This window comes from Pongo pygmaeus, chromosome 9, assembly GCF_028885625.2.
Source record: "Pongo pygmaeus isolate AG05252 chromosome 9, NHGRI_mPonPyg2-v2.0_pri, whole genome shotgun sequence".
Lineage (NCBI taxonomy): Eukaryota > Metazoa > Chordata > Mammalia > Primates > Hominidae > Pongo > Pongo pygmaeus.
This window is the reverse complement of record NC_072382.2, coordinates 20,616,745-20,642,500: the sequence shown is the minus strand read 5'-3', so window position 1 is coordinate 20,642,500 and position 25,756 is coordinate 20,616,745. Positions and strand designations below refer to the sequence as shown.

Here is a 25,756-nt window from a genome sequence, read left to right as displayed (position 1 = left end):
GCAGCGAAATTTTTTTATCCTCCTATTTGAAACACGGAATATTAAGAACAAAGTACAGAGGCAGTGGATACTCTGATAGCAGAGATGAGAATATGGGATATTACACCTTTCAAGCTTGAGAATACTAAATACAAAACCTTCATCCTAATTTACTCCCTAAGAAAGCTGATCCTGCAATCTGGGGATATAGGAGTATCAGTCAAGTCTATAACAAGAATCAGTGATTTAATAAATAAAGATAAGACTAAGAGGTAAGAAGCTTTAATAACTGATTTTTATCGCTGGCTTGTTATATAATCTTGGACAAATCATATCCTCGCTGAATTTCAAGTTTTCCTCCAATACGTAAACTGAAAGTAATAATACCTTCCCTCTATCTTAAAGGAATAAAATCCTTGGAGAATCTTAGGGGAAATGGGTTATAAAATTTCAAGACAAGATTACTACTTTTCAAAGTAAAACTCAAGATAGAACAATAACCAGAGTATATGATAAACAGAAGTTCACACAAAGAAGTCTGGCACCTACAGTTCTAAGAGAAAGATTGCAAAGGAAACTACAGTGATTACAAAGAACCACAAAGTACATTATCTCTAATTAACCACCTGACAAATTGAAAACAAATAATTCAACAGAACTAAGATCAATCAATTAAAATTATACACAGTCCCTTTCTTTATAAGAAGCCAAAATCCCAGAAATAAACTGTCAACAGACAGAACCTGCACCTCTACTGCACACAGGCAGCAGCATTAGTTTTTTACATATAAACTCAAAATAAGACCGACCTCTGTATAAGGGTATATCACAAATGGGCTAACAATTTTACAAAATGTTTTGAAGATACAAAACTGAGTAAATTCTAATTACTGTAACTATAATAAGGGGGGAGAAGTGAAGCACCAGCTTTCCTGCTACAGATTTTGCTTACTAGAGCTTTCTAAAGTAACTCACAATGATGCTGCCTAATGTCTGAAACACGGGAAAGCTTGTGCTCAAAACAAAGTGTGATCAAAACCGAAAATAGAAAGCCATAAGACCCAAATTTGAGACTGACAATTTTCCTTACTCCCACTTACCTCAGAAGGATGAAGAAAAAAGAAACGAAGTTTTATCTGCAAATTATTCCGGAGAAAACAGTGCGCTGAGAACCCAAGAACTCCTAAAAACGGAAGGAAGAACAAGGAGGAAAGCACTAAACCAAGAAGAAACTGAAGCTCAATTTTTTGGTTTCAAGCTATCAAAAGAATCAAGAAGACCAAGAAGGCTACTCTTAAAGGTACAGAAATGGCAAAAGATTTCCTATTAGCAAGCAACAAAAAAAGAGTAGCTTCTGATGGAAGAAATTTCACAGAGGCAAAACAGCTTAACCCCAGAAACAGGAACTGAAACCAGCTGCCTCAAACAGACCTAATGACTTTGGCAACAACATACCTTTCATCCACCAGCAATATCAGGAGGGTGGAGTAGGGCCGATTTCAAATCATAAAGGATCACATCTTTCTATTCTCTGCATAGTCTTTGAGAAAGAATCCAACTCCTTCCTGGGAGCACCACATTGCCCCCAATTTTTCCTGGAAACCCCTGGAGCTACAGAAAGAATACTGTTGGGCCGGGCGCAGTGGCTCACACCTGTAATCCCAGCACTTTAGGAGGCCAAGGTGGGTGGATCACCTGAGGTCAGGAGTTTGAGACTAGCCTGGCCAACACGGTGAAACCCCGTCTCTACTAAAAATACAAAAATTAGCTGGGTGTGGTGGCACGCACCTGTAATTCCAGCTACTCGGGAGGCTGAGGCAGGAGAATCGCTTGAACCTAGGAGGTGGAGGTTGCACTGAGCCGAGATCATGCCATTGCACGCCAGCCTAGGTGACAAAGTGAGACTCCATCTCAGAAAAAAAAAAGAAAGAATATTGTGAGAAAAAAAAAAAAAAAGCTTTGAGAACATTAACCCAGGAATCTTCACAAGTCCTAGGACAGATGTGATTACTCATCAGACAAATAAGAAAAACAAAACCTGGAAGAGGTTAAGAAATTCATCTAGATTCACAGATGAGTCTGGAGCCAAAGCAGGATTTGAATTCAGGCTTTTCCTTCAGATAGTATCAGAGCTACACTCCCAGTCCTTGCTTGGCTTAGTAGATACTGTGTTCAGTGTTTTCCAATCTTAGAGTCAGCCCAGGTCAGGTTCTTGGCTGACTAAAATAGGGAAAGAAAAAATTTCCCTCGAGGCTTCAAGAAAAGAAGTCAAATTATTAAACACAGAGTTCTTATGCTAAAAGGCCGACATGCCACCCTACCATGCCAATCACATTTCTTAGCCAATCAAAAGAAGGCATTAGATTTAAGAACCTAGTTATTTAAATCTGAGTAGAAGCTGGATTCCATTTCCCCAACTTTCCAAATAAAGAACACTTAAGGATGGAGAAGGATGTAAAAGCACTGATAAATAACCAACAAGCATTGATTAAGCAGATATTATGTACTTGGCACTGTTCTAGGCACTGAGGATACTATAGTAAAGAAGAACATTCTTGCCCCCCAAAAGCTTATGTGATTTTTTTTTTTTTTTTTTTTGAGACGGAGTCTTGCTCTGTCGCCCAGGCTGGAGTGCAGTGGCATGATCTCGGCTCACTGCAAGCTCCGTCTCCCGGGTTCACGCCATTCTCCTGCCTCAGCCTCCCAAGTAGCTGGGACTACAGGCGCCCACCACCACGCCCGCCTAATTTTTTATACATTTAGTAGAGACGCGGTTTCACCATGTTAGCCAGGATGGTCTCGATCTCCTGACCTCATGATCCACCCGCCTCAGCCTCCCAAAGTGCTGGGATTACAGGCGTGAGCCACCACACCCGGCAAGCTTATGTGATTTTTATATAATTAAATATTAACAATAATTTCAACTACTGAAAAAGGCTAGAAAGAAAATATGGCAGGTGAAAGAAAACAACACACACACCCTTTTACCTGGGGTGGCCAGAGAAAGCCTCTCTGAGATGACATTTGAGTTAAGACTGGCATCTTGAAATAGAAACCTTGAGAAAAGAGGCAGGTGAAAAAAATATTTCAAGGAGAATGAGGAGTACCAAGTACTAAGTCCCTAACAGGTAAGCTTAGCGCATGTGAAGGCCGGAAATAAGGCCAACATGGCTGGAGCACCACTAACAAGGGAGAGAATAAAGACAGGTTGGTACCAGCAGACCATGATAAAATTTGGATTTTATTAAGTGTAATGGGTTACTATTAGAGGATTTTAGCTAAGGAAATGACAAGATGATGGGAATTTGGGCCAGGGTTATAGCAATGTAAGAGATGAATAGACATACTCAGAATATATTTTGGAGAAACAGCTAAGGGAATTACAGATGCACTGTATTTGAGGTGTGAGAGAGAAATGAAGAGTGATTCCTAAGTTTTGGGCCTAAGTCCCAAGTGGATAGTGGAGACACTTATTGAGAAGGGTTCTACTATATGTGTTATGTTTGCGGGTGGGGGAGCAGATTAAAGGGAGAAATCAATAGTTTAGGATCACTTTCTATTTTTCTATGAATATGAGCCTCAGAAAATATGAATTAATTCAGGAGAAACTTAAATTTTTCCTATAAATTAACAGTATAATAAATATAATGCAACATTGGTTCTTTTTTTTTTTTGAGAAGGAGTTTCACTCTTGTTGCCCAAGCTGGAGTGCAATGGCATGATCTCGACTCACTGCAATCTCTGCCTCCCGGGTTCAAGCGATTCTTCTACCTCAGCCTCCTGAGTAGCTGGGATTACAGGCACATGCCACCACATCTAATTTTTTATATTTTTAGTAGAAACAGGGTTTCACCATGTTAGCCAAGCTGGTCTCAAACTCCTGACCTCAGGTGATCTGCCTGCCTCGCCTTCCCAAAGTGCTGAAACCACCGTGCCTGGCCTGCTTCCTATTCTTAAATAATTATACATAACATTTGAGAGCCAAACAAGGTAGATCACACCTGTAACCCAGTTAACTCAGGAGGCTAATGGAGGAGAACTGCTTGAGGCCAGGAGTTCAAGACCAGCCCGCAACATAGAGAACATAGACAGACCTCATCTATTTTTTTTTTGTTTGTTTGTTTTTGTCAACCAGGCTGAAGTGTAGTGGCAGGATCTCAACTGAACTGCAGACTTATTTCCCAGGAGTAAGTGATCTTCCCATCTCGGCCTCCCCAGTAGCTGGGACTACAGGTGTATACAACTACACCCCAGTAATTTTCTTTATTTTTTGTAGAGACAAGGTTTCACTATGTGCCCAGGCTGGTCTCAAACTCCTGGGCTCAAGGAATCCTCCCACCTCAGCCTCCCAAAGTGCTGGGATTACAGGCATGAGCCACACAGCACCCTGATGAGAAACCTCATTTCTTTAAAAGAAACCATCAGCCAGGTGCAGTGGCTCATGCCTGTAATTCCAGAACTTTAGGAAACAGAGGCGGCCAGATCACTTGAAGTCAGGAGTTTGAGACCAGCCTGGCCAATGTAGTGAAACCCCATCTCTACCAAAAATATGAAAATTAGCTGGGCATAGTGGCGCACACCTGTAATCCCAGCAACTCGGGAGGCTGAGACAGGAGAATTTACTTGAACCTAGGAGACGGTGGTTGCAGGGAGCCAAGATCACACCACTGCACTCCAGGCTAGTCTGGCGACAAAGCGAGGCCATCTCAAAAAAAAAAAAAAAAAAAAGGCCAGGAGTGGTGGCTCACATCTGTAATCTCAGCACTTTGGGAGGCTGGGGTGGGTCACCTGAAATCGGGAGTTTGAGACCAGCCTGACCAACATGGAGAAACCCCGTCTCTACTAAAAATACAAAATTAGCCAGGCATGGTGGTGCATGCCTGTAATCCCAACTACTTGGGAGGCTGAGGCAGGAGAATCGCTTGAACCCGGGAGGCAGAGTTTGCAGTGAGCCGATATCGCGCCATTGCACTCCAGTCTGGGCAACAAGAGCGAAACTCCATCTCAAAAAAAAAAAAAAAAAAAAGTAAGAGCAATCTTAAAGCCTTCTTAAGTACATGGCAGAAAAATCTCAGTATTTAAAAAAAAAAAAAAGAAAAGAAAAATCCCAGTATGTATCCAATTACACATGAACTGATAAAGACAAGTGATAGAATATAACACATATATATACTTAAAGCAACATATTATCTAATATTCATTGAACATTTGCTACACACTTGGTAGTGCTAAACACTTTATCTCACTTTTTCCTCACAATGATACTATGAAGATGGGTACTGTTATTCCCATTTCACAGATCAGAAAACCAGGCTTAAAGAGGCTAAATAATTTACCTAAGTGAACGAGAGATTCAAAATAAAATCTGTTGCCAAATGAGCAGTATTGTATAGTGCTCTAACCATTATACATACTGCTTCTATAAAATACAGAAAAAAAAAAAAGCTCTTTTCATGTCCTCACACCTAGAAAATCCTAATTAGAAAGAGCTGATTCAAGAGATGAGGGGAGGGAGAAAGAATTAGTAAATCTGAATGAATCTGAGTCAGAACACAGTGACTCATGGTATAATCTTGGACAAATTCTATAATATCCAAGCCTCAACCTATCTATCTAAAGGAGCTAACCTCACTGGAGGTAACTATTATTTGCCTCCTAGTGGGCTATGAATATTAATTAGTATTTGTAATATATACACAGATCATCAGATGAGACAAGGAAAACTATACATTATTATTTCTTCGATATCTACAGCAAAGCACCAGAAATCACGGTAAATAAGTTATGTGCACCAAGAATGTAGAGTGTGAGTACTCTACAAATAAATCATGGCCAGGTGCAGAGGCTCATGCCTGTAATCCCAGCACTTTAAGAGGCCAAGGCTGGAAGATCACTTGAGTCCAGGGTTCGAGACCAGCCTGGGCATTAGGGCAAAACCTCATCTCTACAAAAAAACATAAAAATTAGCTGGGCATGGTGGCATTCGCCTGTAGTTCCAGCTACTCAGGAGGCTGAGGTGGGAGAATCACTTGAGCCCAGGAGGCGAAGGTTGCAATGAGCCGAGATTATGCCACTGCACTCCAGCCTGGGAGACAGAGGAAAATTCCCTCTAAAAAAAAAAATCGAAAAGGAAAAGGAACCACATAATTTGTCATTTTACTTCTGTTTTCCTTTTTTTTTTTTTAATTAAAAAAATCAATATACATCACATGAATCAGCAACTGCATGCTTGGGCATTTATCCAGAAAAATGATAACTTATGTTCACACAAAAACTTGTTACCAGCTGGGTGCAGTGGCTCACACCTATAATCCCAGCACTTTGGGAAGGTGAGGCGGGCAGATCGCTTGAGCCCAAGAGTTCAAGACCAGCCTGGGCAACATGGCAAAACCCTGTCTCTACATAAACAAAAAAAATTAGCCGGGTGTGGTGGCATGCACCTGTGGTCCCAGTTACTCAGGAGGCAGAGGTGGCAGGATCACTTCAGCCTGAGAGGCGGAGGTTGCAATGAACTGAGATCACGCCACCATACTCCAACCTGGGCTCAGAGCCAGATCACGTCTCAAAAAAAAAAGTGTATAAAAATGTTAACAGCAGTTTTATTCATAGTAGCCAAAAAATTTAGAAAAATTCAGATTTTTTTTCAGAAGGGGTCTCCCTCTGTCGCCCAGGCTGGAGTGGGTAGCATGGCTATTCTTTGCTCATTGCAACCTCCACCTCCCAGGCTCAAGTGATCCTCCCACCTCAGCCACCCAAGTAGCTGCGCCCATAGGTGTATGCCATCACATCGGCTAATTTTTTTTGTATTTTTAGTAGAGACAGATTGCCCAGGCTGGTCTCAAAGCAATCTGCCAGCCTCAGCCTCCCAAAGTGCTGGGAACACAGGTGTGAGCCACCGTGCCCAGCCAGATGTCTTTCAATGGGTAAAGGATTAAACAAACTACAGTACATCCAAACCATGAAATACTATGTAGCAATTAAAGAGTGGAACTGGCCAGGGGCGCTGGCTCACACCTTTAAACCCAGCACTCTGGGAGGCCGAGGAGGGTGGATCACCTGAGGTCAGGAGTTCGAGACCGGTCTACCCAACACGGTGAAACCCACCTCTACTAAAAATACAAAAACTAGCTGGCCATGGTGGCAGGCACCTGTAGTCCCAGCTACCAGGGCAGCTGAGGCAGAAGAATCGCTTGAACCCAGGAGGCAGAGGTTGCAGTGAGCCGAGATTGAGCCACGGCACTCCAGCCTGGGTGACAGAGCGAGACTACATCTCAAGGAAAAAAAAAAAAAAAAAAAACAGTGGAGCTATTGATAATATAACTTGGATGAATCTCAAGAGAATTATGCTGAGTGAAAAAGGCCAATCCAAATGGTTATATTCTATATAATTCCATTTACACAACATTCTTAAAATGACAAAGAGAGACATTAATGGTTGAAAGATTACAGATGGGACCCCGGGTGGGGATTGAGCTACCTACCCCCTGAAGGCATTCTCCCTGGATTTTCTGGGCAAAGCTTCATTGCAACTTTATCCACTGTGAAACTCCCTTTGCAAAAATTGTAACAGTAAGAAAATTATGACAGTGAAAAAGATCTGACCTAACCAACTCCATCTTGCCTTTAACTGCCCTTGGTCATTCCTGTGCGTAGGACAAGCTAACTTTGGGAGAAATTTAGTTTATAGTTTAAATGATAATAGCCCTTCTCGAAACTAAACTGCCATTGTAAAACTAATAAAAGGCCCCAAGTTTAGGATTATGAGAGGGGCCTGAACTCTGCTAAAATGTAAGCATATGAACCCAGGAGGCGGAGGGTGCAGTGACCAGAGATTGTGCCACTGCACTCTGGCATGGGCAACAGAGTGAGCCCTGTCTCAAGAAAATAAATAGAAAAAATAAAATAAATAAAATGTAAGCATATTAAATAGTGTTTTTTTGTTTGTTTGTTTGAGACAGAGTCTTGCTCTGTCGCCCAGACTGGAGTGCAGTGGTCCCATCTCGGCTTACTGCAGCCTCTGCTTTCTGGATTCAAGCTATTCTCATGCCTCAGCCTCCCGAGCAGCTGGAATTACAGGTGCACACCACAATACCCAGTTAATTTTTACATTTTTAGTAGAAACGTGGTTTCACCATTTTGGCCAGACTGGTCTTGAACTCCTGACCTCTGGAGATCCACCCACCTCAGCCTCCCAAAGTGCTGGGATTACAGGCATGAGCCACCAAGCATGGCCTTATTTATTTTTTGAGACAGAGTCTTGCTCTGTCTCCCAGGCTGGAGTGCAGTGGTGCAATCTCGGCTCAATGCATTCTCCACCACCCGAGTTCAAGCAGTCCTCCTGGCTCAACCTTCCAAATAGCTGGTAGTACATGCAGGCACCACCACACTAATTTTCATATTTTTAGTAGAGACGGGGTTTCGCCATGTTGGCCAAGCTGGTCTTGAACTCTTGGCCTCAAGTGATTCGCCCGCCTTAGCCTCCCAAAGTGCTGGGATTACAGGTGTGAGCCACTGCGCCCAGCCTTTTAAGATGTCTTTTCAGACTTTTGCACTTCTGATGACAAGGTGACCCCACCCCGACCAGCGATTCCTCTGTAGCCCCTAGCCAGCAGCAGACTCAGTACATAAGGACCATTTCGCATGTGCCTATGATTGCAACCCCAACCTATCAGCAGCACCCATTCCCTAGCCCGCCGTGTGCCAAACTATACTTGAAAAACCTAGCTGGGGTTGGGCGCGGTGGCTCACACCTGTAATCCCAGCATTTGAGAGGTGGAGGCAGGCAGATCACTTGACATCAGGGGTCCGAGACCAGCCTGGCCAACATGGTGAAACCCCATCTCTACTAAAAATACAAAAATTACTCAGGTGTGGTGGCACATGCCTGTAATTCCAGATACTTGGCAGGCTGAGGCACAAGAATCACTTGAGCCCTGGAGGTGGAGGTTGCAGTAAGCTGAGATCCTGCCACTGCACTCCAGCCTGGGAGACAGAGTGAGACTCTGTCTTAAAAAAATAAAACAAAATAAAATCCAGCTGGATGCCGCAGTGGCACACACCTGTAATCCCAGCACTTTGGGTGGCCGAGGCAGGAAGATCACCTGAGGTCAAGAGTGCGAGACCAGCCTAGCCAATGTGGTGAAACCCCGTCTCTACTAAAAATACAAAAATTAGCCAGAGTGGTGGCAGGCGCCTGTAATCCCAGCTACTCGGGAGGCTGAGGGAGAAGAATTGCTTGAATCCAGGAGGCGGAGGGTGCAGTGAGCTGAGATCATGCCATTGCACTCCAGCTTGGGTGACAAGAGGGAAACTCAAAAACAAAAAATAAAAAAAAAGTGGCCAGGTGCGGTAGCTCATGCCTGTAATCCCAACACTTTGGGAGGCCAAGGCAGGCGGATCACTCGGGAGGCTGAGGGAGAAGAATTGCTTGAATCCAGGAGGCGGAGGTTGCAGTGAGCTGAGATCATGCCATTGCACTCCAGCTTGGGTGACAAGAGGGAAACTCAAAAACAAAAAACAAAAAACAAAAAACAAAAAAAAAGTGGCCAGGTGCGGTAGCTCATGCCTGTAATCCCAACACTTTGGGAGGCCAAGGCAGGCGGATCACCTGAGGTCAGGAGTTCGAGACCAGCCTGACCAACATAGAGACACCCCATCTCTACTAAAAAGATACAAAATTAGCCGGGCGTGGTGGCGCATGCCTGTAATCCCAGCTACTCAGGAGGCTGAGGCAGAAGAATCGCTTCAACCTGGGAGGCAGAGGTTGCGGTGAGCCAAGACCTCACCATTGCACTCCAGCCTGGGCAACAAGAGCAAAACTCCATCTCAAAAAAAAAAAAAAAAAAAGGAACCCTCCAACCCTACCTTTTTTTGTTTTTTTTTTGAGACAGTCTTGTTCTGTTGCCCAGGCTGGAGAGCAGTGGCGCCATCTCAGCTCACTGCAACCTCCGCCTCCCGGGTTCAATCGATTCTCCTGCCTCAGTCTCCCAAGTTGCTGAGATTACAGGCATGTGCGACCAAGACCGGCTAATTTTTGTATTTTTAGTAGAGACAGGGTTTTGCCATGTTGGCCAGGCTGGTCTTGAACTCCTGACCTCAGGTGATCCACCTGCCTTGGCCTCCCAAAGTGCTAGGATTATAGTTGTGAGCCACCATGCCCAGCCAACCCTACCTTCTTGAGATAACCTTATAAACTCATACTTCATACAAACATGTATGCATATAATAGGTTTTGCTTCCTGAATCAAAATGGGATCATATATACCACACTCTAGCCTGGGCGACAAGAGGGAATCTCAAAAAAAAAAAAAAAAAAAAAGTAACACTCCAACCCTACCCTCTTGATAAGCTTATAAACTCATAGTTCATACAAACATGTATGCATATAATAGTTTTTGTTTCCTGTACCAAAATGGGATCATACATACCACACATTACCCTGCAGCCTACCTTTTTCACCTATTATCACTATATCAGGGAGAGATTAAATATATATATATATACACACACATATATATAAAGTGCCAAGCAAGATGGCAGGTACAGAATACTTTCTGACTGGGGCAAACCTGGCAGATGTTTACCATGCTAAGGTAGGATAGCTGAGTTAGCCATATTCAGTGAGAGTAGAAAGAGTTTCTGTAATATAGAAATAGCATTCCAAAGAGATCTGCAAAAATGCAAAGTCTGCCTGAGTGTAGTGGCTCATGGATATTTGTAATACCAGCACTTTGGGAGGCTAAGGTGGGTGTATCACTTGAAGTCAGCAGTTCGAGATCAGCCTGGCCAACATGGTGAAATCCCGTCTCTATTAAAAATACAAAATTAGCCAGGTGTGTTGGTATGCACAGGTAATCCCAGCTACTCAGGAGGCTGAGGCAGGAGAATCGCTTGAACCCAGAAGGCGGAGGTTGCAGTGAGCCAATATCGCACCACTGCACTCCAGCCTGGGTGACAGAGTGAGACTTCATCTCAAAATAAATAAATAAATAATAAAGGCCAGGCACGGTGGCTCACGCCTGTAATCCCAGCACTTTGGGAGGCCAAAGCAGGGGATCACCTGAGGACAGGAGTTTGAGACCAGCCTGGCCAACATGGTGAAATCCTGTCGCTACTAAAAATACAAAAAAAAAAAAAAAAAAAAAATAGCTGCGCATGGTGGTGCATGCCTGTAATCCCAGCTACTTGGGAGGCTGAGGCACAAGAATCGCTTGAACCTGGGAGCCAGAGGTTGCAGTGAGCGGAGATTACACCATTGAACTCCAGCCTGGGCAACAGAGTGAGACCATGTCTCAAAAAAAATGCAAGGTCTTCTGCAGCTACTCTAGGAGCCCATCCCCACTCTAAGTCTCCTCCATGGAACTATCCTGTGGGCCCAGAGGGAGAAGTACGAAATTAAATCTTTTCAGCAGAAAATGACGAGTGGGGATAATTCTCCCATGTATAAGCTTCTCCAAAATTACATTCCTTCTTCATGTAGAAATGTGAAGTATATTGCTGATCATTTTAAAAACATTCATTTGTAATATGAGGTATGACCACTATTAAGTGCCAATGCCTTATATACCCCATCTCTAAAGTCTCCTCCCACTCTACTCCCATTTTACAGACAAAACTCTGGCTCAACGTGATGTTACTTGCCCCCCATCGAACAGTAATTTGATTGCCGTTAATATTTTTTTTTAAGCTGGTAAGAGATAAACTGTAGGTTAACGATACAACACTGGGTTTTTTCCCTTTATCAGGTTTTTCTATATTAACACATGACAACAGAAAAAATTCAATACAGTTAACAAGTATGTAGGCACAAGTCATTTTCTAAATACATCTGCTGATCTTGGTTCAACTATTTTTGTCCATTTAGCATATTTCTGGAAGACTACACGATGCAGCAAGCCCTACTGCAAGACAGGGATAGAGAACTGGAAAAAAACAAATGAACAAAAAAGGCCTCCAACCTCTGAGAGCTTGTGGGGAGACTACAACTGCAATATACTGTAACCATAACCACTGTACTGAAATGTGGCAAGTGTTACCCTCAAGGAAGTCCAAAGTGGCATGGTTTGAAAACTCCAGCTATCTTCCCAAAAGCAACAGATAATCCCTCACATTTGCCTCCTTACAATGGTTCTGGCTTCAATTCCGCTGATATTCTATAAACGACAAATACCAATTCTTATGCCTGGGCAAAAGGTCCCTGTGTTCTTCTATACAAATCACTCAGTAAGTATGACAGAAGTTCGCCAGCTCAAGTCAGCACAAAGCTCCTTCTCCAAAAATAACCCTGTAATTTTTGGAAATTCTAGCAATGAAAATAAAGTATCTTTAACTTTTTTGTCAAATCTTTGATATACAGAGTTAAAAGTGACTTAGGGATCATTTTGAACATAAAATCTTGAAAAGTGGCCATATTACAGTGGTTCACTTCTGTAATCCCAGTGGTTTGGGAGGCAAAGCAGAAGGAGGGTTTGAGCCCTAGAGTCCGAGACCAGCCTGGGCAATCTGGCAAAACCCCATCTCTACAAAAAATACAAAAATTAGCCAGCCATGGTGGCACACACCTGTAGTCCCAGCTACTCAGGAGGCTGAGGCAGGAAGACCACTTAAGCCTAGAAGGTCAAGGCTGCAGTAAGCCATGGTTTGTGTCACTGCACTCTAGCTTAGGTGACAGAATGAGACCCTGTCTCAATCAATCAATCTTTTTTTTTTTTTTTTTTTTTTTTTTGAGACAGAGTGTCTCTCTGCCGCCCAGGCTGGAGTGCAGTGGCGTGATCTCAGCTCAACGCAACCTCCACCTCCCAGGTTCAAGAGATTCTCCTGCCTCAGCCTCCTGAGTAGCTGGGACTACAGGAGCGCACCACCACGCCCGGCTAATTTTTGTGTTTTTAGTAGAGACGGGGTTTCACCATGTTGGTCAGGCTGGTCTTGAACTCTTGACCTCGTGATCCGCCCGCCTCAGCCTCCCAAAGTGCTGAGATTACAGGCTTAAGCCACTGTGCCCTGCCCAATCAATCAATATCTTAAAAAGTTAGATTCACAGCCAGGCGTGGTGGCTCATGCCTATAATCCCAGGACTTTGTGAGGCCGAGGTGGGCGGATCACAAGGTCAAGAGATCGAGACCATCCTGGCCAACATGATGAAATGCCGTCTCTACCGAAAATACAAAAATTTGCTGGGCATGGTGGTGCCAGCCTGTAATCCCAGCTACTCAGGAGGCTGAGGCAGGAGAATCGCTTAAACCTGGGAGGCGGAGGTTGCAGTGAGCAGAGATCACGCAACTGCACTCCAGCCTGGTGATAGAGCAAGATTCCATCTCAAAAAAAAAAGTTAGATTCACTTGTCCATTGTTATAAGACTTACTAAGGGCATCTCTAGACATAAACCCAGGGCTCTTAACTCAATGTATAGGGTTTCTTTGCACTGCTGCTGCTTTAAATCCAGTAACAATAAATTTAATGAAGTCCAAGTTTTCTCATTTAATCAATCATAGATACATCCATGAGTAAATAATCACAGCAGTTTAAAGACTAACTTCATCAAAAACAAGCACACTAAGCACCCACCATGAGGTGCATACAGTAGGTAAAGAACTGCCTATCTTTGATATGGCAGAAGCTCTCAGGCATTGGAGGGAAATGTCAATACCCACTGAAAAATTGTCAGCATTAGCATCATCATCTTGACAATTAGCTAGTATTTTGGGGTGTTTACTCTGAACCAGGCACTTTACATGTTATTTCTGATCCTTACAACAACTCTTGAAAGGTAGGTGTTATCGTCCCCCCACTGTACATTTGTGGCCACCAGATTTAAAAATAAGAATTCTGAGCCGGGTATGGTGGCTCACGCCTGTAATCCCAGCACTTTGGCAGGCTGAGGCGGATCACCTGAGGTCAGGAGTTCAAGACCAGCCTGCCCAACATGGTGAAACTCCGTCTCTACTAAAAATAAAAAAAAATTAGTCAGGTGTGGTGGTGGACGCCTGTAATCCCAGCCACTCGGGAGGCTGAGGCAGGAGAATCACTTGAACCCGGGAGGTGGAGGTTGCACTGAGCCGAGATCGCGCTATTGCACTCCAGCCTGGGCAACAAGAGCGAAACTCTGTCTCAAAAAAAAAAAAAAAAAAGTATTTTGGCCAGGCGTGGTGGCTCATGCCTGTAATCCTAGCACTTTGGGAGGCTGAGGTGGGCTGATCACCTGAGGTCAGGAGTTCAAGACCAGCCTGGCCAACATGGTGAAACTCTGTCTCTACTCAAAATACAAAAATTAGCCAGGTGTAGTGGCAAGCGCCTGTAATCCCAGCTACTCAGGAGGCTGAGGCAGAGAATCGCTGGAACCCGGGAGGCAGAGGTTGCAGTGAGCCAAGATCGAGCCACTGCACTCCAGCCTGGGCGACAGAGTGAGACTCTGTCTCAGAAAAAAACAAAAACAAAACAAAAAAAAATCTCGGAGTCCATGCACTTTTCCTGCTATACCACGCTCCCTAAGGGCAGAATAACTACACTGCACATGTGGCTGTGATATCAAGTCACTTCAAACTTTGACATAATTTCCAAACTGGCAGTTATGTAATTTAGCCATCTTTTCAATCTTTAAATTGGTTTAGCTAATTCTCTTTTATGATTCCTCAAATGAGTGGTCTTCCAGGGTTTCTCTTTTTAAAGAAGCAGAATCCTTTTTCTAAATGAAATCTTACGTGAAAACACTACAATGTAAAGCAGGTCAAAGTTGAGCTGCTCTGGCTTAAGCAAGGTTGAGAGAACTAAAGCTCTTCCTTACTCTCATGGCCAACTCTTGGGCACCTCCAAGGAATACTTTGAAAAATACTGGTTTAAAACTGAAGACTCTGCTTTCTCCATCTCAGCTCTACCATTTGCCAGCTGTATAAACTTTGACAAAAAACAATGTTTCACTTTTTCAAACAATGTTTCACTTTCTCTCATCCTTTACAGGTTTGTTACAAATATTACATGGAAGAATAAATGTAAAACTCCCTTTACATGGTTCACATTCAAAAGTTAGTTTCCTTCTTCTTTATCTACAGTGTTAATAGTTGTTGCCAATTCCAGAAAGCTCAATAAATATATCTGAAGATATTCTTGGCAGCAGAGAAGTGAACAAGTAAATGCTCCCATAGTTCAACTAACATAAACAAACCTAATAAATCCTTCATTAAAAGTACCAGTGGTATTAGTAACTCCCTCTTAGTCCTTTTGGGCTGCTTTAACAAAATACCAAAAACCACTCAGGCATGGTGGCTCACACCTGTAATCCCAGCACTTTGGGAGGCTGAGGCAGGTGGATCACCTGAGGTCAGGAGTTCGAGACCGGCCTGACCAACATGGTGAAATCCCATCTCTACTAAAAATACAAAATTATCCCAGCATGGTGACGCGTGCCTGTAATCCCATGTACTCAGGAGTCTGAGGCAGGAGCATAGCTTGAACCCGGGAGGTGGAGGTTGCAGTGAGCTGAGAGAGCACCATCGCACTCTTGCCTGGGCAACAAGAGCAAAACTCTGTCTAAAAAAAACAAACAAAAACAAAACTAGGTAGCTTATAAACAACAGAAATTTGTTTTTTTCTTTTTTTTTTTTTTTTTTTTTTTTTGAGACAGAGTCTCACTCTGTCACCCGGGCTGGAGTACAGTGGTATGATCTTGGCTCACTGCAACCTCCGCCTCCCGGGTTAAAGCAATTCTTCTGCCTCAGCCTCGCAAGTAGCTGGGACTACAAGTGCATGCCACCACGCCCAACTAATTTTTGTATTTTTAGTAGAGATGGGGTTTCACCATATTGGCCAGGCTGGTCTCGACCTCCTGACCTCGTGATCTGCCTGCCACGGCATCCCAAAGTGCTGGGATTACAGGCATGAGCCTCCGCGCCCAGCCAGAAATTTGTTTTTCAAAGTTCTGGAGCAGAAAAGTCCACTGCTGTCTGGTAAGGGCCCAGGTCCCGGTTCACAGACAGTGCCTTCTTGCTGTGTTCTCACATGCTAGAAAAGGCAAAGAGGTCTCTCTCGTCTCTTTTATAAGGGCTCTACTCTCATGACCCAATCATCTCCCAAAAGCCCCCCCCCCAATACCATCACTCTGTAGGTGAGGATTTCAATATATAAATTTCAAGTAGACATAAACATTTAGACCATAGCACCATCCCAGCTTAGCCTCCCAGTCAGCCACTGACTGATGGACCCAAAACCACAATTTTGGTAATAGACAAGAAAGAGATCCCTTATGAGATCCCTTAACATAGACACAATGTTTGAGATGGATAAGTTACTGTGGTGAGTATCTTAACTTTGGCATTTCCTGAGCTAAGCATTTCAACTCGCAATTTAATTCTAAGATTTAATGAGTATTTTAATGTTCATATTCTACAACAGAATCTAATGTTCATTTGCCCATCTTCCAGGCTTCTATTTTTCCAGGCACCGCAAACCAAAAATACATCTATGTCATGTGCACCCTCACCTAAGCAATTTTAAACTGGCTCTTGCCTAAAGAATTAAGAATCCATTGCCGTGGTCTATTATTAATAACATGTTCCCATTTCTTCATGTATAACCAGGGACCAAAGCTATTTTTATAGGAAAGAGATTGCTGGTCCCAATCTAAGCCCAGTCAAGTCTCAAATCACACACTCTATGGAAGCTGCAGATGTTGGCTTTGATCACTATGATTCAGGGAGAATCATAACAGTAGATTACATAGCTAAGAAAAGAGTCATTTAAGATAAGGAAGGCATCCCTGAGTATTCAATATGGATGTGGAATCCAAAAAGATTTAGAATACTAATCTAGTATTTTACCAGGAACCCTGAGCAATTCACCTGCTCTCTATTGATTACTGCTTTCTGAGAAAAGTGAAAATATACTCATGAAAATGCCAGAGATGTTGGTGTTGCTGTTGTTTTGTAGACGGGGTCTCCATATGTTGCCAAAGCAGGTCTCGAACTCCTGGGCTCAAGAGATCCTCCCGCCTCAGACTCCCAAAGTCCTGGGATTATGGGCATGAGTCACTGTGCCCAGCCAGACATATTGCTTTGATTAACCATCAAACAATTATGTCCCAGGGTTATCAGGGACCTCAGCAAGTCATCTCTGTCATCTCCCTCATTTCTAAACAAGCTCACACCTGAATGATCCCAGAAAGATAGTCTTTGGAGAAGATACTTCATAATATCCCTTGGTAACAACATTTCAGTATCTTGTAGTCAGGAAGTTCTTTCTGATGTGTAATCTACCTCCTTTATGTTGCAATTAAAACACATTCCCTCTTGTCCTGTCCTCTATGGAAAGAGAACATCTGCTTAACACCACCTGAACAATATCCCTCCAAGAGATTATAAAATATAGGAAGCCCATTTCAAATAGCTTCATGTAAATGCAACATGGCTTCATATGGGTCACCTTAGACAAAGAACATGATTAAGAGTCTTAAATTCCTAATTCCATCACTGACTTGCTCTGAAGATGATAGGAAGTTAAAACCATGCAGATGCTGTGCTTCAATTATCCCATCAGTAAAATGCAAATAATAAAACCAGAATGTTAGAACTCAGTTCTTCATACAGGAAAGAGATTCTGAGTCCCAATCTAAGCCCAGCCAACAACTCTGAAATCACATACTCTGGAGAAGCTGCAGATGTTGGCTTTGATCTCTAACATGTCAGAAGATCATTCATATATTACCATAGGACCTGCAATTCCATTCCTACCTAGGTATACTCCTAAAATAACTGAAAATAAGCCAATGCACATGCATGTTCAAAGCAACGCTATTCACAAGAGCAGAAGGCAGAAACAGCCCAAACGTTCTTCAATGGATGAATGGATAAACAAATGTGATGTATACACACAATGGAATATTATTCAGTCATGAAAAGGTATGAAGTACTGATAAATACTCCGATGGAGATAAATAAACCTCCAAAACATTACGCTAAGTCAAAGAAGCCAGACACAAAAGATCACATATTGTATGATGCCATTTACATGAAATATCCAGAATAGATCAATCCACAGAGACAGAATGCAGATTGATGGTTATCAGGGGCTGGAGGAAGGGCAGAATAAGGACAAACTGATTAACTGGTAAGGGGTTTTACTTTGGAGAGATGGTAATGTTTTGAAACTAAAGAGGTTGCAGAACATTGTGAATGTACTTAAATGCCACTGAATTGTTCATTTTAAGATGGCTAATTTTATGTGAAGTGAATTTCAGTTCAGTAAATCCTTATTCTAAAAAAAAAAAAATTCAGCCAGGCGCAGTGGCTCATGCCTATAATCCCAGCACTTTGGGAGGCTGAGGCGGGCAGATCACCTGAGGTCGGGAGTTTGAGACCAGCCTGACCAATACTGAGAAACCCTGTCTCTACTAAAAGTACAAAATGTGCCGGGCATCGTGGTGCATGCCTATAATCCCAGCTACTCAGGAGGCTGAGGCAGGAAAATCACTTGAACCCGGGAGGAGGAGGTTTCAGTGAGCCAAGATCACACCACTGCACTCCAGCCTGGGCAACAAGAGTAAAACTCCATCTCAAAAACAAAACAAAACAAAACAAAAATGCTAGAAGTTGAGTGTGGTGGTTTGTACCTGTAATCCAGCTACTTGGGAGGCTAAAGCAGGAGGAAAGCTTGAGTTCAAGGCAACAGTGAACTACAATCACCACTGCAGTCTAGCCTGGAACAAAGAGTGTCTCAAATAAACAAATAAAAGAATGCTAGAACTAAAAAGGACAATGTCCATATAAGCATTTCCCAGGAAAGTTACCATATAAAATTCCAGGTAGGGCCAGACGTGGTGGCTCACGCCTGTAATCACAGCACCTTAGGAAGCCGAGGCGGATGGATCACCTGAGCTCAGGAGTTCGAGACCAGCCGGGTCAACATGACGAAACCCTGTCTCTACTAAAAATACAAAAATTAGCCAGGCGTGGTCGTGTGCGCTTGTAATCCCAGCTACTTGGGAGGCTGAGGCAAGAGAGTCGCTTGAACCTGGGAGGCAGAAGTTGCAGTGAGCCAAGATCGCACCACTGCACTCTAGCCTGGGTGACAGAGCAAGACTCTGTCTAAAAAAAAAAAAATCTAGGTAGGACTGTAGCCAAAATGTTTATTATTATCATATAAATATGGCCAATTAGACTCTGGGAAAAGTATATAAATCACAAACTATTAATAGAAAACAATGGCCAGGCGCGGTGGCTCACGCCTGTAATCCCAGCACTTTGGGAGGCCGAGACGGGCGGATCACGAGGTCAGGAGATCGAGATCATCCTGGCTAACATGGTGAAACCCTGTCTCTACTAAAAATACAAAAAATTAGCTGGGCGTGGTGGCGGGCGTCTGTAGTCCCAGCTACTCAGGAGGCTGAGGCAGGAGAATGGTGTGAACCCGGGAGGTGGAGCTTGCAGTGAGCTGAGATTGCACCACTGCATTCCAGCCTGGGCGACAGAGAGAGACTCCGTCTCAATTAAAAAAAAAAAAAAAAAAAAGTATAGAGCTTTGAGCTTTGTCACAATTATACAGTCAGTACATAGAAATAAGAGCCAATAAACAAGTGAATGAATAAAGAGGTTAACCAAGCACCTCAGCTAATTAGCTATAGCAACAATGACCACAAGAAAGCAATAAAAAAAAAAAAAAAGATAAGGAATGAACTTTAAAAGCCAATAATACCAAAATACAAAGACCCATTCAGTAGGGAGGTGAAAAAAGAAAGGCTAAACATAGCAAAGTTTAAAAGTACATAAAAAGGGCCGGGCATGGTGGCTCACGCCTGTAATCCCAGCACTTTGGGAGGCTGAGGCAGGAGTATCACCTGAGGTCAGGAGTTCAAGACCAGCCTGACCAACATGGAGAAACCCCATCTCTAATAAAAATACAAAATTAGCCGTGCGTGGTGGTGCATGCCTGTAATCCCAGCTACTCGGGAGGCTGAGGCAGAAGAATCACTTGAACCCAGGAGGCAGAGTTTGTGGTGAGCAGAGATCACGCCATTGCACTCCAGCCTGGGCAACAAGAGCAAAACCCCATCTCAATAAATAAATAAATTAATTAAGTACATAAAAAGTAGATAAACCCTTAAGGCCAACATAAAAAGGCCATAAGAATCATTACTCTCACCATTTTGCAAATATCTTCATGCCCTCACTCTTTTCTTTCTTAATACAATGTTCTGGCAAGATACCAAGCTAAGCAGCCAAGAATACAAAAAATGGAAAGGTACAGCTCCTATCTTCATGGATCTTACTGTCTTAGAGTATACTTATGAGGAAACAGACATGTTTTGTTTTGTTTTGAGATGGAGTCTTGTTCTGTCACCCAGGCTGGAGTGCAGTGACACGATCTCAGCTCACTGTATCCTCTGCCTCCCCAGTTCAAGTGATTCTCCTGCCTCAGCCTCCTGAGGAGCTGGGATTACAGGTGCACACCACCATGCCTGGCTAACTTTAGTATTTTTAGTACTGCCATGTTGTATTTTAGTACATGCATTTTTAGTACATGCCAACAGTCTCACCATGTTGGCCAGGCTGGTCTTGAACTCCTGACCTCAGGTGATCTGCCTGCCTCAGCCTCCCAAATTGCTGGGATTACAGGCGTGAGTCACCACGCCCAGCCTACATATGTCAATAATCAAAATACACAGACCATCTCCACTTCGTCCCTTCCCATGCCTTAAACCCAATTCAATTTAGCTTCTGGCCCTACTTTCCTCCAATATTGTTCTCGCTATAATCATCAATGATCTCTGTGTTGATAAATCCAACAATGTACAGTGATTACTCCCTTCCTGAAATATGTTCCTATGTTGGTTTCTCTAATAACAAGCTCTTACATTTTCTTTTGAATTCCTTGGAGTGTGGTCTTCTCCTCCTACTCTATACTTGTTCTCTAGGAGATCTCATCCATTTCCCTTGGTTGTAAATACCATCTATATACTAATACCATCCAGATTTCTCTCCAGCGCCACTTTTGTGAATCAGCCTAAAGACTACTTGATATCTACACTTGTATGTTTTCACAGGCATCTCACACTTAGCATGACTAAAACTGAGGTCTTCATTCCACTCCCCAACTCTAATCCAAATCTGCTCCTCCTCCAATGTTTCCATCTCAGAAACACCACCTTCATCTACCCAGATGCTCAGGCCAAAAATCTGGAATCATACTTGACACCTTCTTCTTCCCACACATCCAATCCATTAAGTCTTGCCTGTCCTAATTCTAAAATATCTACTGAATCTTTCTACTTCTATCTCCACTGCCTACAGTCTAATCCAAACCATCATCGCCTTTTGCCTGGACCACTGCAATACTTCCTAACCACACTTCCCCCATTTCTTCTCTTTCCAAACCCCTCCCCACAATGTACCCACAGTAATGGGGTGTTGCTGTTGTTATTGTTGTTTTGGAGACAGAGCCTTGCTCTGTCACCCAGCCTGGAGTGCAGTAGCATGGTTTTAGCTCACTGCAGCCTCAACCTCCCCAGACCAGATGATCCTCCCACCTTAGCCTCCTGAGTAGCTGGAAGCACAGGTGTGAGCCACCACACCCAGCTAATTTTTTTGTACTTTTTGTAGAGATGGGATCTCACCATGTCACCCATGCTGGTCTCAAACTCCTGAGCTCAAGCAATCCACCCGCCTCAGCCTCCCAAAGTGCTAGGATTACAGGCATAAGCCACCACGCCCAGCCCCAGAGTAACGTTTTAAAATCATATATAAGGTCATGATACTCATGCTTAAAACCTTCAAAATCTTCTAATTATACTCAGGATAAAAATTCAAAAGCCGGCCAGGTACAGTGGCTCACGTCTGTAATCCCGGGACTTTGGGAGGCCAAAGCAGGTATATCACCTGAGGTCAGAAGTTCAAGACCAGCCTGGCCAACATGGTGAAACCCTGTCGCTACTAAAAATGAAAAAATTAGACCAGGCGCAGTGGCTCACGCCTGTAATCCCAGCACTTTGGGAGGCCAAGGCAGGCAGATCACGAAGTCAGGAGATCAAGACCATCCTGGCTAACACGTGAAACCCCGTCTCTACTAAAAATACAAAAAATTAGCCTGGTATGGTGGTGGGCGCCTGTAGTCCCAGCTACTTGGGAGGCTAAGGCAGGAGAATGACGTGAGCCCAGGAGGCAGAGCTTGCAGCAAGCCGAGATCGCGCCACTGCACTCCTGCCTGGGTGACAGTGCGAGACTTCCTCTCAAAAAACAAACAAATAAATAAATAAATAAATAATTACCCACGTGTGGTGGCATGTGCCTGTAGTGCCAGCTACACAGGAGGCTGAGGCAGGAGAATCGCTTGAACCCAGGAGGCGGAAATCGCACTGAGCTGAGACCACATCACTGCACTCCAGCCTGGGTGACAGAGCAAAACTCCATCAAAAAAAAAAAAAATCCAAAAGCCTTGCTGGGTGTGGTAGTTCATGCCTGTAATTTCACCACTATGGGAGGCCAAGGTGGGGAAGGAGCTCTTGAGTCCAGGAGTTTGAGATCAGCCTAGGCAACATAGTGAGGCTTTGTCTCTACAAATAATCCAAAATTACCTAGGCATGGTGGTGGGTGCCTGTAGTCCCAGCTACTTGGGAAGCTGAGGTGGGAGGATCCTTGAGCCTAGAAGGTCAAGACTACAGTGAGCTGTGATCACACCACTGCATGCTAGTCTGGGGAACAGAGACCCTGTCTCAAAAAAGAAAAAAAAAATCCGAAAGCTTTGACATGGTCCTGCCTAAGTCTCTATCCTCATTCTATGCCTCTTTCCTCCATCCCCTACTGTTCACTGTATTCCAACCATATCAACCTTCTTCCAGTTTCTCAAATGTGTCAAGTTCTTTCCCATCCTGAGAATTTCATACATGCTATTCCCTTCCCTTTCTATCCTTCTAGTCTCTGCTTAAGTATCACTTCTTCAGAAAAATACTTCTTAAACCTCCAGTTTAATTCAAGTTCCCCTACTATAATCTCTTTTTATTTTTCTGTCATAGGTTTGGCACACACTGCAATTATATGTTTATTGGTATAATTATTTGTTTACTGTCTCTCTTTCCTCTGGACTACAATCTCCATACAGGCATGGACATCTATTTTTCCACTCTAGTCTCACTATATTGACCTAGTGGTTTAACGTGTTTAGTAGTTGAGAATCAGTATAACTTAGAGGTTAAGAGCAGGGGAATGTGGAGCCAGGTTGTTTGGACGCGAATCCTGGTTCTGCCATTTGCTAGCTACATACCTTGGGCAAATTGCTTAACTTCTCTGTGCCACAAATGCTACATCAATAAAATGAGAAGAATAAGAGTACTTATGTCATAAGGTTGTTAGTTGGAATGAAAAGAATCAATGCAAAGCGCTTACTACAGTACTTGGCACAAAGCATTCAATAAGGACTGGTTCTGATCAGAACCAATATTTGCTAGACAAACAAAAGTCTGAAAGGTAAGAATTGAGACGCAGAATCACAATCAAGAAATAGTTGTAAAAGGCCTCACAGGGATATTTCATAACTCAAAAAAAAAAAAAAGCCATAGTACATAATACACAGCATTATGGTATCCTCACTGCCTACTGAAGGAATACACATGCAACAAACATTTATCAAATGAATGACTGAAAAATACACACTCTGCTATAATCACTAGAAGAATTTTTTTTTAATTTTTTTGAGACAGGGTCTTGCCATGATGATGCCCAGGATGGAGTGCAGTGGTGTGATCTTAGCTCACTGCAGCCTTGATCTCCTAGGCTCAGGCAGTCCTTCTGCCTCAGCCTCCCAAGTAGCTGGAAATACAGGCATGCACCACCATTTCCAGCTAATTTTAAAAAATTGTTGCCGGGCACAGTGGCTAACACCTGTAATCCCAACATTTTGGGAGGCTGAGACGGGTGGATCACCTGAGGTCAGGAGTTCAAGACCAGACTGGCCAACATGGTGAAACCCTGTCTCTATTAAAAATACAAAAATTACCTGGATGAGGTGGTGGGTGCTTATAAACCCAGCTACTCAGGAGGCTGAGGTAGGAGAATCGCTTGATCCTGGGAGGTAGAGGTTGCAGTAAGCTGAGATCATACCACTCACTGCACTCCAGCCTGGGCGACAGAGTGAGACTCTGTCTTAAAAAAAAAAAAAAAAAAGCTGGGCATGGTGCCTCACACCTGTAATCCCAGCACTTTGGGAGGCCAAGGTGGGTGGATCACGAGGTCAGGAGATCGAGACCATCCTGGCTAACATGGTGAAAGCCTGACTCTACTAAAAATACAAAAATTAGCCAGGCATGATGGCACATGCCTGTAGTCCCAGCTACTCAGGAGGCTGAGGCAGGAGAATCGCTTGAACCAAGGAGACGGAGGTTGCAGTGAGCTGAGATCATGCCACTGCACTCCAGCCTGGGTGACAGAGCAAGACTCCGTCTCAAAAAAAAAAATATATATATATATATATGTGTGTGTGTGTGTATGTGTGTGTGTGTATATATACAACACATATATATATATACACACACACACATATATACACACACACACATATATGTATATAATCCTAGCTTCCCAAATTGCTGGGTTTAAAGGTGTAGGCCACCACACCAGGCATAAAGACTTTTATAATTGGAAAATAACAATAATTTTTTTTTTTGAGACGGAGTTTCGCTCTTGTTGCCGAGGCTGGAGTGCGATGGCATGATCTCAGCTCACGATAACCTCCGCCTCCCGGGTTCAAGCTATTCTCCTGCCTCAGCCTCCCGAGTAGCTGAGATTACAGGCATGCACCACCACACCCAGCTAATTTGTATTTTTAGTAGAGACAGGGTTTCTCCACATTGGTCAGGCTGGTCATGAACTCCCAACCTCAGGTGATCCACCCGCCTCGGCCTCCCAAAGTGCTGGGATTACAGGCGTTAGCCACTGCACCCAGCTGAAAATAATAATTATTTTTAAAACTGGACTCACTGGCTCACACCTGTAATTCCAGCACTTAGGGAGATCGAGGTGGGCAGATCACTTGAGGCCAGAGTTCAAGACAAGCCTGGCCAACATGGCAAAACCCTGTCTCTACTAAAAGAAATACAAAAATTAGCCAGGTGTGGTGGCACACACCTGTAATCCCAGCTACTCGGGAGGCTGAGGCACAAGAATCGCTTGAACCCAGGAGGCAGAGGCTGCAGTGAGCCAAGATTGTGCCAATGCACCAGAGCAAGACTGTCTCCAAAAAATAATAAAAAAACAATTTTTGAATTAAAAACAAAGATCCATCTTTTTACTTTTTTTTCCTAGCTAGGATTTGAACCTATATCCTTTTACTTTATTTTGAAGGATACTGAGGGGAAAGAAGGACAAATATGCCGTTTTAACTTCCTATTCCCTATTAAAGCTTTCCCAAAGCATCTAAACTTCAATCTAAGAATCACTATCATGTGTTCTTTTGGAAAACTTTATTTTGTTATAATAATAATAACATTGTTACTAACAACTGGCATATACAGCACCTAGTACTGTTCTAAATGCTTTATACATATTAACTAATTTAGTTCTTACAACAACTGTATGGTGTTTTACAGATGAGGAGAGGCACAGAGAGACTAAGTAACTTGCCCAAGTTGTACAGCTAGTAAGCAGGGGTGCCGGAATTTGAACCAGGCTGCTTGGCTCCAGGAGTCAGTGCGACTATGCTGCTATTCAAAAGTCTGGGGAAAGATATTTTTCTGTCCTGTTTTCAGTGGTTACCTAGAATAAAATACTCCAATTTTCTCTGCAAATCAAATGTGCTTATTAATCCT

General features: G+C 43.3%; 1 protein-coding gene across 15 annotated transcripts in view; it reads right to left on the bottom strand.

Moving 5' to 3' along the window:
- AMBRA1 (autophagy and beclin 1 regulator 1) overlaps nucleotides 1-25,756 on the bottom strand; it is a 198,378-nt gene that overhangs the window by 165,516 nt on the left and 7,106 nt on the right. The window lies entirely within an intron of this gene.